The sequence below is a fragment of the Arvicanthis niloticus genome, chromosome 4 (genome assembly GCF_011762505.2).
Source record: "Arvicanthis niloticus isolate mArvNil1 chromosome 4, mArvNil1.pat.X, whole genome shotgun sequence".
In the NCBI taxonomy this organism is placed as follows: domain Eukaryota; kingdom Metazoa; phylum Chordata; class Mammalia; order Rodentia; family Muridae; genus Arvicanthis; species Arvicanthis niloticus.
In genome coordinates, this window is record NC_047661.1 from 43,399,815 (window position 1) to 43,415,020 (window position 15,206).

The 15,206-nt window shown below is 37.8% G+C and overlaps 1 long non-coding RNA gene across 1 annotated transcript; it reads left to right on the forward strand.

Moving 5' to 3' along the window:
• Positions 1-428: 428 nt before the first annotated feature.
• LOC143441997 (uncharacterized) lies at positions 429-14,917 on the forward strand. Its single transcript, XR_013109847.1, has 3 exons — positions 429-513; positions 12,562-12,853; positions 13,516-14,917. It is a non-coding gene; the product is annotated as an uncharacterized LOC143441997 (long non-coding RNA).
• Positions 14,918-15,206: the final 289 nt, after the last annotated feature.

Here is a 15,206-nt window from a genome sequence, read left to right on the forward strand (position 1 = left end):
AGCTGAGAAGCCAGCTAATGAAATCGTCTGAAACGATCATCCACAGCTTCCTGAAGAAGAGTGCTGAGGGAGTTAAAGGGCCAGAAGACTACTTAGAATAGAATGAAGGAATAGGTTGCAGAGGAGCAGATGGATAACCCTCACCAAGAACAGCTACGCACTCACTCTGGTCTGTCACTTGTATTGACACGCATTGAAATGCCTGACATGGGTGAAGGAATCCAAGATTTTTCGGGAACCTGCTTTTAAGTTAACTGGATGAGGTTAGCATCAGGGTGCTGCAGTGGGATGAGTTTGCAGACCGTATTTCTGAGTATAACCAGAGAAGACCTTGGGACAACATTGGTTTGTCTCTGTTAGTTTCCTGTTTGAGCAATCAGAGTCCTATGAGGGAGCTGATTCAGCCCCAGCTGTACTATTGTTATTCGGACTCTCTGCCAAGAGTCTGTGCAGCCTGCTTTAGAGTTAGTTGGCAATGGCATGGTGGAACTGTCCTTCCAGTTGGGGTGTCTGGTAAGTTCCAGTCTCTTTTAGTCTCTGTATGATTGTCAACTTTAGCAAATGGACTAAAATTTTAAGTGGAATAGCACCCTTCTCATGACTGAGTTCACTTTGTATTTCTTGTTACAATGGTCTTCTTGCTAGTAACTCGGTCAATTCAAATAACTTTTGAAACAAGTTGGTGTAGAGTATGTATATACTTCAATACAGACAATCGAGATTGGCTTGCCTGGGGGATTGTAAAGTGTAGGACTGAGCAAAGAAAGACTCGTAATACTTTACCAGATCACTTGGAATACTGGTGCCCAAATTAAAAAAAAAAATTATCAAATCTAAATTAATTTGAGTTTCATGAGAATTTTTGACAAGTGACCTTTTGTACATGTGAAACGGCTGCTTTCTTTTTGCTTTTTAACAGCATGGCTGAATGGGGTTATTAACTCACGCTATTTCCTGGGACCAGCACCCTATCAGGGTGACTCTGAAGCGTTCCAGTATTTCAGCCAGACACCCACACATCTCAGAGTTGTTCTCTGAAAAACAATGAGACCATTCACTGCCCAAGTGCTGTCTAGTGCACAGAAGTATCAGTCCCAAGATGAAATCTACAGACTTGTGTAAAACTTCTTAATTCATCTGCAAGAAAGCGCAGAGGCCATTCCCTGACTTGGAAGATAGAACCAAGAGCAAAGGAGCAGGGGCAGGACAATCAGAAAAGTGAAGTCTGCTTACTCAAGTTTCTATGTAAACCAAAGCTACTGTGAGTCTCAGGCAGAAGAATCCCTTGTATAGGCAGCACATTTGCTGACTGGCTGTGGGCCACCAGGCTGCATTTGACTGGAACTGAGGGAAGTTGCTGGGTGTCACCATCTTCATGCCTTATCATGTTCAAAGTGGATTAGTGTCAGTGGGCAATGATTTCTTTCTGTAACAAGTTACAACGGCTAACCATGCTCTGTCTGTACAACACAAATGAATGCATTACTGCCAGTAAACTTGAAGCTTTGATGACTCAGTGTGCCGAGCAAAAATTTCAGCATCCAGCTTGTTGTTATTGTGGATTGATTGCACACAACGTGTTACGTACATATTGTAATTTCTCTTTAGTCCTAGACCCTAGTTTATGCTACAAGCAGCCAGATTCTTACTGTTTCCTTCATAGTTGTCTTTTCTATCAGAAAGGCAGGTTTTCCAAACACAAGATTCCGTCATGTGTGGTGTGCAACCTTGTTCTTAGCATCAGCTACTCCAGTGCTGGGCATTTCATGGGTGTTTAGTGTCTCCTGCTGTCAAGACTAAGGGGGAGGGATCATCTCCAAAGATGTTGCTAGATCTACAAGCTTTACCGGATTTGCCCCTGAAAAAGCTGGGACACACATAGATAAAATGACTAGTCCTCAATGAGCTTGGAGCTATGACAGCCGTGAAACCCTGGACTCCTCTTCCAGTCACTGAGACACCAGTCTCACTCTTCCATTCACTATCCATTAGCCATTTCTTAAGTGCATCACAAGTGTGGGTGCATTATACCCAGCACCTAATCCATACACTGCAGGTCAGGACAGAGCCCAGTGTGGGAAAACGACACCAAAACTCACAGTAAATAACAGAGCATCCAGCTTTGTAGCAACTTCTTACATGGTTGCTAGGATGAGATACTGTGTGGGTGCTTCGAAACTGGTGCATAGCCCATGATGGAGTAGAGAATCTACAGATCTCAGGCTTGGGGTATTTCAGTTCCACATGACCATAGCTCCTTTTGGTATTGCTTACTGTGTTCTCTGTACCTGGGTACTTGGAATACCTCTTGTTATTAGCCCATGTCAAATAAATGCTGTTATTAGAAAATGCATTCTTTCCAACAAACATTGCCTCATTGGCTTAGTTTCTATTAGTTATGATTAAGGTGAACAGGCCTCAGCTCTCTTGCATATGCCAAGGCACAGTTTGGTGAATGATTTTCCAAGACTGTGTGCATTTCACTCTCAGGGTGAATGTCTGTCCACTATTCTCTTACTATCATCACAGGAACTGCCTGAACAAATTTTAGGGCCTTTCAACGACATGAAAAATGCCTAGAAACAAAGATGCTCATACCAATGGGAAATATAGTTATAAATTAAATAAATAGCATATTCAAGGGTAATTTAAAGACTTCAGTTTACAGTTATAAACATGTTTACTTGTAAGAATAGAACCTTAGGTATCTAGATAGATGCCACAGCAGTTAAAAGTACTTGCTGCTCTTTCAGTGGACCAGAGAGGGTTTCATTCTTAGCACCAACATGGCAGCTCAACCATCTTCAGTAACTTTCATACAAGGGTACCAGGTACCTTCTTCTGTCACCATACAAACACACGATACACACATAGCCATGCAGACAAAACAGTCATACATATGAAATAAGAAGAAAGGACCAGAAACTTAAATAAAAGCAAAGTTGTAGAGAGACTAGATGAGATGAGAAAGGTAAATAGGTCTTGTTTAACTGAAGCCTTAATGTCACTCTTCTGTGGTGACACTTAACACATTATTTTTGACATCTTGGACCAATAAAGACAAGTTGATGTTCAAAACTAAATAGTGTTGGTATTTGCAGGGTTACCTGAATCTATCATGTGTATGTGGTAGGCTCCAGTCACATTGGTTATTTCAGGAAATAGTGAGTTTTTTTTTTAAAGTTTGGATGACTGAAAGAGGTAAGGAATAATCAAAATATTGACTAGATTTATGTGTGAGCACTGGCAACTGAATGGTTAGCAGCGACTCCTGTTTCTTGTGGTTTTAGGGGGAACCAATAAGCCTCAAAATTCATCTTTTGCTAACCACCTACTTATTTTTGTTAAGATTGTGAAAGTGTATTTGAACTTGAGTTATTACAAGAGAGCAGAAAAAGTTCACTCCAGTTTTGCTGAAGTAGAAGTTGAAGGTGAGGCCAGAACCAACAGAATAAATTATAAGGAAGAGTAAAACATTAGGGAATTAGACTTCAGGAGAGCAAAGCACAAAGAGAGCACAGAATGACAGCTGTGATCTTCCTGGAATTATGAGCCACACTAGCTGTGCATAGAACTCTCACGTGTGTTATTCCATTCAACCCAGCACCCGCAACTCCAAGTCAAAGCCCAAGTGTTTTTTTTTCCTCCCCTCTGCCTATTTTGCTTCCTCACGTCCTCCATTTTCTTTCTTCTCCTCCCTCTCTCTGTTCTCCTTCCCTCTTTTGCTTCTTCTCCCTCTCCCCTCTCTTCATCCTTCCTTCCCTCCCTTTCTTTCTTCTTTCACTTGTCAGTTTGAATTTTGAACCTACTTCCTTGTTCATCTTGGACTGTTACGTCCAAGCTCAAAGCATACTGAAGAATATGGATATAGTTTTCCAGGGAAGGTCCTTAAGAACAACAATAAATACACAACAAGTAAACACCCTCTATGTCCTTCTTCTTCCATTCTCCTTAATATGTTACAGTTTGTTTGTTATCAACGTCTCATGTGTGTATGCATGTTTGCCGGGCCAGGCATTAACAGTGACGTACAAGACACATGCTATCCTGCAGAGCCGCATCCTTCAACCTTTAACTCTAGTTTAGTCTTAAACATTGGGAAGCATTTGCTTAAGTCTCAGTTTAGGGAGGATAACTTTCATCTCCAAAAGTCTGCCTGTGAAAACAGTTGCAGCCAACATTTCACACAGATAACTCCATACCTTGGAGGCATATTCTTTCCATTGTTATGTTACCCTTTGTATGAAAATGGCAAATATTCCCACTTTCTCATATCCCAATAACTTGTAGATAATAAGATTTTCATGGCATACATGACTGTTTTATAAATGACAAGTCAGTTCTCTCTACTGTAATTCCCCCTTTATTTTCAATAGGCTTAATTCATTTACCATATAGTTTAGCTTTACAGCAAAACTGAACAGACATATGGAGATCGAAAATCTCTAGCTACATACAGGCACAACTTCCCCTGTGATTAATATTCTGTGACTAAATGACACATTTTGTTAAAATTGATGAAATCATACTGACCTAATGTCTTTTCTTTACTTTTAAAGCATGGTACAGTAGGCTATGAGTTTATATGTCAGCAGTGAAGTCTGGCTACCTTGGAAGCATGTGCATTTCATTGCTTTCAGTGTTACTGCTTAACATTGTTAAAAATCAAATGGGGGAATTACAACAAACATCTAGTAGTGTTGTGAACTGAGTTTTTTTTTTTTATCTTGGTCTTCATTTTCTTACCAGATATCAATGAAGCCTGTTGAAGGTCAACTCACATTCAGGACCACAGAAGTATTGTGCCAAGTTTTATATTACTGTGAAAAATAATAGCGCATGACTGCTCTCACTATATGTATGCAGGATCATGGCTTCATAGTATTCTTGACAGTTCTCAGCACAAGGATTCTAGTTTTCCCAAAACTATAATCAAAATATTTTTCCCAAGAAATAGCCAATCCCACAAGCTTTTAAACATAAACAAGCTGTTTAGCATCTTGTTGTTTTATAGAGAAAGAGCAATTAAAGTGCCATCTTTTTAGAGTTGATGATGCAACTTTAGCCAAGTGTGAACAGTTATCACTATTTTATCGGGCTTTGTATTTATCCGATGATGAGGCATGCTGCAAAATGAAAAGAACATTGTTTCCCATTCAAACTAAACCTCAGTTTGTGTACTGTTGGCTGCAGGAGGTTGGGCAAATAACTTAGCTCTGCTGAAATTTGCATCCCACTGTGTGGTGTGTAGCTAGACATATCCACTTTGTGACGCCAGTACCAGGCAAGAGCATAGCACAGAGCATGGAGCAACATGATGATGGAGGACACAAGAAAGAATATAGACTCTAGAGCCCGATCAGCTATTTAATCTCAAGCAGGATGCTTAATTTCTAAAAGCATCTTTGCCTGTCTACATCTAAGCTCTTTGGAAAATTAAACATGAATGCAGGAGTCAATTTATGCAAATTATAATATTAAAATGGGATGTAATTACGATTAGTTGACAGGAGTGACACGTCTTCATGAATTGAAAACACCCTGGAGAAGCAACTATGTCTTTGATAACTAGACAGACATTGTTATCAACTGATGTTCTAATGCTGGACCTCATTTATTACTGTTTTTTTATTCTTTCTTTAGAATATATTATCTGTCTTTAAGCAGTTTGGATTTTTGTTTCCTAGTTTAGAGCTATGCAAAGGAAATATTCTTTGTAATTCTTGGCTTAGATTTCAGGGAAGGATGGATAAGGTTGATCGATGATACTTGGTTATAGTTACATAGCAAGCAGTAGAAAGCTATGCTTGGTTTTTGCACTATAGAGTAACTGTAGATGACAATCTTTCATGCGCTATAAGAAAGAATATTTTAAATCTCACCACATAAAAATGATACATACTTTTTATGTTGATATTTAAAATTATATACATATAAATACCTCACATTGGGACCCCATAAATACATATAAATTTTTGTTGTTGTTTTTAGGTACCTGTTTAAAAAAAAAAAAACTTTCCCCGAATGTGACTTTGCAGGCTGTGACACCACTTGTGATGAGCCAGGACCTTGGCATGCCTCCAGTCAGACAGGAGACTTGGAAGGTGCACCTAAGATGTTCATGTTTTCTTGGCAGCTGTTGGTAGAGCCAGATGATGTCTAGGCCCATTTTAAACACACCACAGCTGAATCCAGCTCTGTTTTGTGATGTGGGGGTTGTCAACTGTTCACTGTGAGTCTAATTTCATCACATGCAAAAGGCAAGACTGTACAAAAGTATTTTAGATACCCTGCAGTAACTCAAGGGCATATCTGATCCCAGCCTTGGGTGAAGTGATTGATATCTGTTGTCCCAGAGACAATCATACTCTGTTCACATTCTGGCTCTATATCTCACTGGCTTCATGACATGAGCAAATTTCTTAATCTCATTACAACTCTATTTACCTATGAAATGGAGATAGCAAAAGCACCCTCTTTGGGGACTTGATGTGGAGATTAATAAAATCCATTTATTCAAAAGGCTGAGGAAAAACTTGACAAACAAGTTTATAGTTAATGTTAATGAGTGTTTTAATCTTCATGCTGTAAGATTTAAACACACACATACACAATAATAAAGGATAACAAACATTTAAAATTAGAGAGTGGAGAAACTTGAGATGAAAATTAAAAAAAAAAAAAAAATGCTGAAGAAAGCAACATATTCTATTCCAGAATATACGTTCTGGATCAAAATTGATATCCTGATCAACCCAATGTTACACAAAAAACTTCCCATCTTTTGTGCTTTGAGAACTGCTCATGAGTGTGGCAGAGTTTTGTAACTTTGCCATCTGAGTTCATCAGAGACCACAGATCAGCGCCCTTTGAAAGAATGGATTACAGAAAGACAAGACTCAGCTTTCTTTGGGTAGTAATATAATAACTAAGGTTCTAAAATCAGAATTGTGAAACCAAGCAAATTAAGAAGCTACTTTATAGCCATATTAGGTTGCAGTTATATTATTCATCAAATATTTTAAGGCACTCCTGGAAATTGCTTAAAGTACACTGGTAATGTAATACACGACAGTGGTGCTCCTCATTAAATCAGTGGCTCTTCAAGAAAAGTGATTCTGTTTTGCCCCATATGCTACATAAACAAGAGGCATCAGCAAAGTAAGTGGAAAAAAATTGTTATTACACTTGATACTTTCTAATATTCTTAAAATTTCACCTAGGACTTTTTGTTGTTGATGTTGTTGTTGTTTTTTGTTTGTTTGGTTGGTTTTTTGTTTTTGTTTTCGAGACAGGGTTTCTCTGTGTAGCTCACTCTGTAGACCAGACTGGCCTCAAACTCAAAAATCTGCCTACCTCTGCCTCCCAAGTGCTGGGATTAAAGGCATGCATCACCACCGCCCGGCATTACCTGGGACTTTAAAGTGGGATAGTACAGACTTTTAACATTCATGTCCTAATGTTAGATCATTTACTGTCTTCGATTATTACTTGAATTTGTATTTAGTGCTTCTGCTAATAGAGTTCTGGAACATCTCATTACAGGGTCTAGTTTCTTCCTTTGAGATAAAAAGGATGCTCTAGGCTGTTATGACAGCGAACAGCTGCCAAATAAAGAGAAACTCAAAGACTCTGAGATGATTGTGGCTAAAAAGAAATGGAGTTACTTAGTCCTATTATATAGAGCCATTCCTCATGGAACCCATGAACTTGAAATAAACAAGATGTTTAGTATCAATATACTGAATGTACACTGCAAAAAAAAAATACCAAGTCTGTTATGATATTAAATGTTTAAAATTGTAGAACTCAAACACTCTTGCTTGTAGTGTTTAGATTCCATTAAAGGAACACATAGATTCCAGGAATATTTTTACATCGTAAAGCCAGTAAAATTAATATAAAGATATGCATAATAATATAGCAAACATTCATATTCCTACCAATCAGATTAAAGTAATCTTGCCAGTCCGCTAAAGGCCCTTGATCATATCTGCCCCTCCTCCATTCTGTCTTCTACATTCACAGTGAGCTTGCTTGTTCTGCACACATACCTGTCATAGGACACAAACTAAGCTGCTCCCGTCCAGGCCTGTGAGCTCCACATTTTTCTTAAATATTTCATGCAGTGAGAAATGTCTTCTAGGTTGTTCGTATTCTAGCCATGGATGTATTGTCTTATGTTGTTGCTTTGCTGAGTTCTTATGTTAAATCGCATAGATTTAACATAGATTCTCACAGATGCTTTAGTAAATGGGGGCCATGCAGGAAGCTTTAGCCTTTTCTATCTAATTCTCTATGTTTTATTTCACTTGTTTCTGTCATAGAGATCATAACTTACTACTATGCCTAAATTTGGTTTTCAAGGTTTGACAGAGCATAATTTTTTTCTTGATTATAACTGTTTAATACAACTTCCAACTGATGTCTTCTTTTAAGCTTTGAGTTCTATTGTTAAGACTATAATTTTTTCATATTTTTATTTTTTATTCACTTTACACCCTGATCACAGTACCCCTTCTTCCTCTCTTTCCAGTACCCACTTTACAAATCTGCTCTCTCTCTTTAGGGGAGCCCCCTGGGTACCACACCACCCTGGGACACCTAGTCCCAGCAGGACTAGGCAGATTTTCTCCCACTGAGGCCAGAGCAGGCAGTCCAGGTAAGAGGAAGGGGATCCAACCTTATGGAATAGAGATTGAGACAGCCAATTGTTAGGGGACCCACATGGAGACCAAGCTGCACATTGGAGCATGCAGTATCTGGAGCAGGACCATGGATTTTGTTCATCTTTTAAGAACAAACATCTTTGTTTTCTTTTCCTTTTCCTTATTTTTGAGATTATAATTATATAATATCTTCCTTCCCATGTTTCCCTCCAAACCCTTTCATGTACACCTCTTTGCTCTCTTTCAAATTCATGGTCCCTGTATCCATAATTGCTGTTACATGCATATATGTGGATATATATATATATATATATATATATATATATATATATATTTCCTAAATATAACCTATTTAGTCTGTTCAGTTGTATGTATGTTTTCAGAGCAGACCATTTGGTATTGGATGACCAACTATTAGAAATCAGGGAGAGGACTATTTCTCTCAACATTCCTCAGTTTCCTGTAGTTCTTTATGTAGAGATCAGGCCTTGGGCTCCCTCTATCCACTCTGGTCTGCCTACTGGTGTCTTCCCTGTCCAGCTCCTGCATAGGCAGTCATATTAGTGACATTTTATGCATGTAGCTTCTGATGTTACCAGGAGATATTATCTCACAGCAAACTAGCTGATCCTCTGGCTTCAACAGTCCTTCTGCCTCCTCTTGTGCATTATTCCCCAAATCTTAGGTGCATAAATTGTTGTGTAGATGTATCTACTGGGACAAGAGCAAACATCTCGGTAGCCCAGACAATGCAAGCCTCCATGAGATCGGGCTGCATCTGTCTACCTTTGGAGTCCTGACTTAGAAGTAAGTGATCCTTTAATTTCTCCTTTTGTCTTTTTTATTTGGATGCTGACAGGACCTAAGTATGATTTGGCTGGGATTGTGAGCATCCTTACTCTTTCTCTAAATCCCTCTCCCCCTGCAGCTGACCTCTATGTAGGCTTACTGCAGGCAGCAAGGCATTTAGGTTCTTTCTCTTCTGCATTTACCTCCTCTTGGCAGCTACTGAACTTTACAACTTGACTATCTTGGGAGTTTCCTTTTAAACTCTAATAAAATTATCCTTGAGCTGAATAAACAAACAAAAGCCATAACCCTTCCTAACTATACTATCCATGTGCTCTGGAGTCTTCTACCTTTAATTCTATTGCCCTGTCATTTTTAAACAGGGCTGTGTTAAATTCTTATCTCCATGATTTTAAATATGTTTATTTTTTACTTATAATCCCAACAGTTTAACTTTGATTATATATTTTGTGATTATAATGTGATCTTTTCCTCTTTATTATTGCATGGCACATGCCTTTGTTCTTATTTGTCCGATTTTGATTCTGTTTGTGCTATTTTTTTATTTTATTATTTTATACATTGCTTTCTCCTTAATGGTGTGGTTCTCCTTAGGTATGGTTCATATAAGCAACTTCTAGCTAATTTAAAAACCTAAAAAAAAAACCTAGTTTCTAGTTTTTAATACAGGTAATTTTAATCTGTTTGCATTTATTGAGTTGATCTATTTTAATTAGGCATAAAATTGAAATATTCCATTTGTATTTCCACAACATTCTTAGTAGATTGTCCTTTTTGAAAAGTACAGTCTTTGTGTTTAATTCAGTATTTTTCGTAGTTTTCAAACTTTTCTTGCTTTCATTTTTTTCCTTATATTTTTCTTTTTCTCCTTTTTTCCTGCTTTAACCTTACTTGCTTCAAGAGTTTTGTTAGTTTTTTAGTGAAAAGGATCAACTGATCCTTTTGAGTTCATCCTATTCTTGTTTGCCCTCCAGTTATACGTGCATAGTCACAAGCAAACTGTTTTGTATGTGACTATCTCAGAGATGATGTGTTCCTATTTAAACATATTACCGTTAATTGTTTGTATAAGAAATTAATGTAAACATCTGTGACTATACTACTTATTAGAAGTTGTAATTATTTTATTTAACTTACCAGAATAAGAACACAATGTGACATTAAGTATCTTAAGTTTTGGAGTATATGGTAATAGTTGATTGTAGTTACAATGTTGTACACAGGTCTTTAAAGGCTACTTGTAAGGGATATCTCATTTTCTCTTCTCCCTACCACTGTGCTTTTTGAAACTGTGAACTTGTTCATTTTAGATAAGGTTTCCTCTCTCCTCTCTCTTTGTCTCATTACATAGACCTCTCTGCATCACTCCAGTTTCTTTCATTGTTCTTTAGTGCCTCCCCTTAAAATTCTAAGCACATCCATCTTCTGTAAGTTTTCTCCTCATTTTTTTTTCTTGTTATTTCCTACATCTTTCCTTACTGAGGTTCTTCTCCCACAGCCACCCAGTTAAAGGACAAAGAAGCATCAACTCAAGCATCCATGGTAAATCTGTGTCACTTGCTCTTGTCACACTTAAAGGTCTGTGCAGCCTATATGTACAATGCAGGCCATGGATACAGAAAGCCATCTGGTCATCATCATTTGTCAACACCTCACAGGAGTCTGACTTTCTTCTCTTCCATTTTCTTTTTTCTGAAAGAGCCATAGAGATTCCTTTAAAGGTTTTTCTGGAAGTCAGTGAGTCATCACATTCTGCAGTATTTCACTTCTGTTTCTTTAAAAAAATTTTTTAAAAAGTCAGAATAACCACATGCAGATGTCAAAAACCATTCCCACAGGCAAAAAAAAAAACATATCCATAACCATATTGAAAATGCTGCTCACTTGTAAAAACACTTGTGGTATCATGTTTCCAGACCAATAAAGACAAGAGCCACATGGTGAGAGCAATTTCCAAGTAGCTTTACTACAGACATCAGAACACAATAGCATTGCAGTAACTGTAATTTTAATTCAGACATCGTTACTTGATTAACTGTGAAATACTGAAATATTTTCTCTTATATATTAAGAATCAGCAGAAATTTATTTCAATCTTAAAGATAAAAAATGTTGACCTTATAAATGAAACAGGAGTGACTGTTTAAAATCACCCTATGAATCTGAATTGGAAACTAATTTCACATTTCCCTGAAGAGCATCTAATATTAAAAATGTTGCAGTGTTGTGGTTGTAAAACTTTACTATTGGCTACGTGATAACCAGGATAACGTTTCTTTGTTCATTTATTTATTACAATTGTCATTTAAAATTGTGAAGTATTAAAAATAATAGACTATTAATAATAACTTCGTTACTAAAACCAGGCTTTGAGAATGTTCAGAACATATCATTACACACTTCAAATTCTAGGCTTTAAGATCTATTTTTAAATTTTTTTGAGAGGAAAGAGATATGCAGCCCCATATACAAATAAATATCCATAACAGGAGAGAGAACTACACACCATTTACCTCTAACCTATTGCTAAGCTCAGTTCAAGGATGAGCTACAATCAAGACAACAAAGCTACCCAGCCCAGCCTTCAGAATGGTCTTTCTCCCTTGCCTACTGGCCATTCTAGAGATCTCATTACTCCCCCTGGATCAGCAAATATATCAGGCTAGGAAGCTTTCATTCCCAGAAATTCTCAAAGTCATATTTTCAGGTATGTATAAATGAGAATACAAATTCTTGTTCAATAGAACGGATGTTTTTTGAAGGAATTCACTCTAAGAGTTTAACTAGACATACAAGCTAAGGCTGGGAATTATTGCATGTGGTTAACAGGGTTAAAGGGGAACTTTGAAGCAAGATTTTCTAAGAGATGCTAATTAATAATACAGAACTAGTTAGGCTATTGTAGAATTTTCTAATTTAGGCTCAGGCATTTAATACCTTCCAAACAGGTATCAAGAAACAAATTCCATCATTAGGGACCAACCTGTCATAAATCAGACAGATTCAAGATTTTTCAGAAATGATGTATTATGCTAATTTCTCACCATTTATGTTTCATTGCCATAACTGCCACATTTTAAAGGAAATGATCCAAACCCTCAAGACCTGCAAACAGTCAACAGCTTCAGAGGACAGGAGCGAAGCCTCCAGTGGATGACTAATTGGTTTGTTCCAGTTATCTCAGCTTTAACATTTCAAAAACGTCTGGCATTCTGGCATTTAGAGCTGGGGAATTCCCATGTAACCAGAGTCACATGACACCAGGATTCACCGGGTAGAGCTGTGAAATCAGAACATAATGCTGTGACATTAACGTGAGAATTAGAGGGAAATGAGTTCCCCATCAGCTTCCTGGATCATTACTGAAAGTTTAGGTGAGCAGATATCTGATGGCAATTTAACCATGTATGTGTGTGTAAGATAGTGTTCACATGAGAAGGGATTCACCCTTCAAGCTCAATGTTCGGCCCTGGACTGCCAGAGTGGGCAACTGTTTCAGATCGTGAAGTGTTTTGCCAGCATCTCCCAATGCATACTTCCAGTCAGAATGCATTTAGTGACCAAAAGATATGGAGGAAGAAAGCTCAGGTGTTTCTTTTGGTCTATGCATCCCAATGACTGTATCCACTGCCAAGATCTCCCTAAATACTAGTTTCTCTGTCCAGTCATGCTTCCTGCCCTTTCTTTCCCAAATTGTTAATTTCCAGTGAACTTTTCAGAGTCCATTGCTGTGACTCTTTTATAGAAACAGACCTTCAGCCAAAGATAAAGTGACATTTCGAGAGCTAGCCTGTGTTGTTGTCCTGAAAAGCACTCACATGCAATTACGAATTAATTTGTCAGCAAACACAGGCAGCTATTTTTCATGACAAATGTACCAGGAGTCTCATGTAGGTTGTTTAATACTTCCTGGATCTTTATTCACAATACGCAGTCAAATTCAATACCATGTCCACCTTTCTACCTTTGGGGTGGCACCTTACTGTGTCTTGTAAATATTGCCAATCTCAGTAACTTTTCTGTTGTTTGTTTTCAGAATTGGATAAAATGAATTGAAAAGCAGCTGGGAAAATCATAGAAGCCTTGGGAGAAAAGTACAGAATTATTGGAGGACTACAAAAGAACTGCAGACATCAGCTGTGATCTATAGCAAAAGATAAGCCATTTTGACAGGAATGGCCTATTGAGGTTTATGCATCTTTAGGGGAAGCATTCAATGAAGTCAGTAATTAATGCCTGTCACATGTGAGGCTAGCTGTAAAGCAAGAGTAACAGCAAAAGAGAAGGAAATTTATCCTACAGGCACAGAAGGAAATATGCAACTATATCAACTACAGCTTAAAAAAACATTAAGGTGAGGTAAGAAGGGATAATAACATGTGAGGAAGAAGAAAAGCTCCGAGGAGTGGGTGTGTCTGAGAAAGCTGAGAAGGGATGGGTATACTTTGCTGGGTGGGACTGATGGGTTGCTGAGGATCAGAGCTGCAGAGGATTAGAGTGTCAAACTACATTTCTGAAATACATTAAAAACTAAAAACGTTACATAGTTTTCTACGTGAAATTTCTGGAAGAAAATCCTCTCATCTCTTAGTAAATATGTACTGATAAGAAAGTTCATTTGTTGGCTTTCTCCCTCCCTCCCCTCCTCCCTTCCTTATTCCATGTTCCCTCCCTTTGTCTTTCTTTCCTTTCCTTCCTCTCTCCCTCCCTTCCCTTTTTTCTTCCTCTCTCTCTTCCCAACCCCACCTCGGGCCCTGTCTCTCTATTTTTTGTTTTTCCTTCTTTCTCACTTCAGGCTGATGCTTGTTCTTTCCTAACAATAACACATAGCACAATAACAATGTGACTATGCTCTGAAGGGGCTCAAATGCCAAGCCAACCACCAGGGCTGCCATGCCATTGGTCTGTGCATGCATTCATCACTGCCTGCAGCAGGCTGCCATGCCATTGGTCTGTGCATGTATTCATCACTGCTTGCAGCAGGCTGCCATGCCATTGGTCTGTGCATGTATTCATCACTGCCTGCAGCAGGCTGCCATGCCATTGGTCTGTGCATGCATTCATCACTGCCTGCACCAGTTGTGCAGGCTTAGCTGGATGGGTAGAATATGATGGTTGCAATCTTATCATTACGGGTTGGATCTAAAAGCTCTGTGAGCTTCCTGCCTAACCTTTTGTTTTCGTGAAAAAGAACTAGGTAAATGTGGTCAAACAGATTCATATCTCAGCTTCTGTATTATATCAAAATATACAGTTATATATCTTTGTGGAATATGCAACTTTGGCAAATTATAAAAGTGAATCAATTGAGACTGATATTTTTTAAAACTTACATGTTACTCTAATTTCTAACTTATTTTGTTTATCAAAACTGGCTTAATTATTCAATTTCAGGATATTAGAGTTTTAAAAATGTTTAAATTTGATATGTGTATTTTATTTGTACTGGTAAAACAGTAATTCTGCTTGTTGTTCTTGTTTTTTTTTTTTTTTTTTTTAAATTTTACTCTTGATCTCATGTGTCATTTCACTTGGATAAATTACTGATTCAAAAGCCTGGAAACTTCCACAAAAACTCTTTCAAAGAAATAATTTAATGATCAATTTGCCTATTGTTGTATGTTTGTTGTACACAATAAAAAGTGTCATGATGTTTCCTCCAAGTATATCATGTACTTTGACAAGTATATTATGTACCATTATTTGACTATTCTCACTCTGCTTCTT